Genomic DNA, 2279 nt, shown 5'->3' on the forward strand with positions numbered 1-2279 from the left:
GATGCTTTATTTTGTCAAAATGTCTGCATCAATTGAGATAATTGCATGACTTCTGTTAATTTTGTTATTAATATGGTCAATTATGTGGATAGTTTTTCTAATATTGAACCAGCCCTGCATTCCCCCTACCTGGTCATAGTGTATTATTTTTCTGATAAATTTTTGTAGTTTCTCTGCTAATATTTCATTTAACATTTTTGCATTATTCAATAGGGAAATTGGACTATAATTTTTTCTCAGTTTTGGATCTTTCTGGTTTAGGTATCAGCACCATATTTGCTTCATGAAAGTAATTTGGTAGAACTCCATCTATTTCTCCAAATAGTTTATATGGTATTGGAATTAGTTGTTCATTAAATGTTTGGTAGAATTCATTTGTAAATCCATCTGGCTCTGACAATTTTTTTTTTCTTAGGGAGTTCATTGATGGCTTGTTCAATTTCTTTCTCTGAAAAGGGTTTATTTAAGTATTTTATTTCCTCTTCTGTTAATCTGGGCAATTTATAGTTTTTGCAAATATTCATCCATTCCACTTACAGTTGGTGCCAAAAATCTAACAATCTAAGTTGAAAGAGAACACCAATGAAGAGGAAATTAAAGTAGTTATTGGCTCCCAATTACTGCTTTAATTTCCTCTTCATTGGTGGTGTGGTGCTCAGGGAAAGTAATTAAAAATGGGCAAAGGTGATCCTAAGAAGCTGAGAGGGAAAATGCCTTCATACGACTTCTTTGTGCAAACTTGATGAGAGGAACACAAGAAGAAGTAACAGATGCTTCTGTGAACTCAGAATTTTCTAAAAAAAAATGCTCAGAGAGATGGAAGACAATGTTAAAGAGAAAGAGAAATTTGAGGACACGGCAAAAGCTGGTAAGGTTCATTATGAAAAGAAGTGAAAGTCTATATACCACCTAAAGGAGAAATAAAAAAAGAAGTTTAAGGATGTCAATGACTGAAGAGGCCTCCTTCAGCATTTTTCTTATTTTGTTCTGAGTATCATCCAAAAATCAAAGGGGAGCATCCTGGTCTTTCTATTGGAGATGTGGCAAAAAAAAAATTGGAAAAATGTGGAATAATACTGCTGCAGATGACAAGCAACCTTATGAAAAGAAGTCAACTAAACTAAAGGAAAAAATATGAAAAGGATATTGCTGCATACCAGGCTAAAGGAAAACCTGATGTCAATAAAGTGGGAGGAGTAGTCAAGGCTAAGAAGAACAAGAAAAAGAAGTAGGAGGAAGTAGATGAGGAAGATAAAGATGAGGAGGAGGATGAAGAAAATGATGAGGAGGATGAAAAAGATGATGATGACAATGAATAAGTTGGTTCTAGAAAAGTGTTTTTTTTTCTTGTCTATAAAGCATTTAACCCCCCTGTACACAACACACTCTTTTTAAAGAAAAAAAAATGAAATGTAAGGCTGTGTAAGATTTGTTTTTAACCTGTACAATGCCTTTTTTTTTGTATAATTAACACACTACCAAATGTGTCTTTAGATAGCCCTATATTTCATGGTACCTGCTACGGTAGGAGGGTTGTAAATTGGCATGGGAATTTAAAGCAGGTTCTTGTTGGTACACAGCAAAAAAATAGTTATATACAGGGATGTAGTTCATTTTCATCCTCAGTTGTCTTTGAAGCGGTATATGAAATAATTGTTGTTCTGTTAACTGAATACTACTCTGTAATTGTGAAAAAATTGCAGCTGTTTTATGGACATTCTGAATGCTTCTTAGTAAATACAATTTTTTTAAATAAAAAATTGGTTACTATATCACTTAGTGCATACATGTTTAGTTTTGATATTACTTCATTGTCTATGGGACCTTTTAGCAACATGTAGTTTTCTTCCATATCTCTTTTAATTAGATTTATTTTGACTTTTTCTTTGTCTGAGATCAGAATTTTGACTCCTATTTTTTTTAACTTCACCTGAAGCATAACAAATTCTGCTCTAGCCTTTTCTCTTTACTCTATGTGCATGTCTCTGTTTCAAAGGTGTTTCTTGTAAGGAACATATTGTAGGATTCTGGATTTTAATCCACGCTGCTATCAACTTCTGTTTAATGGAGGAATGCATCCCATTCACATTTATAGTTATGATTACTGTGTATTTCCCTTTATCCTATTTTTCCCCTTGTTTATACTTCTTTCTCTCCTTTCACCCTGTCCCTCCTCACCAGTGTTTTATTTCTGACCACAACCTCCTTCAATCTGCCCTCCCTTCTATCAGCCCTCTATCTTTTCTTTCCCCTTTCCTTTCCTACTTCTGCCCTCCTTC

The 2279-nt window shown here is 33.8% G+C and overlaps 1 pseudogene; it reads left to right on the forward strand.

Moving 5' to 3' along the window:
* Positions 1-674: 674 nt before the first annotated feature.
* Positions 675-1319, forward strand: LOC114036510 (annotated as a pseudogene).
* The last annotated feature ends 960 nt before the right edge of the window (positions 1320-2279 follow it).

Source organism: Vombatus ursinus, unplaced genomic scaffold, assembly GCF_900497805.2.
Source record: "Vombatus ursinus unplaced genomic scaffold, bare-nosed wombat genome assembly UNPS02009835.1, whole genome shotgun sequence".
In the NCBI taxonomy this organism is placed as follows: domain Eukaryota; kingdom Metazoa; phylum Chordata; class Mammalia; order Diprotodontia; family Vombatidae; genus Vombatus; species Vombatus ursinus.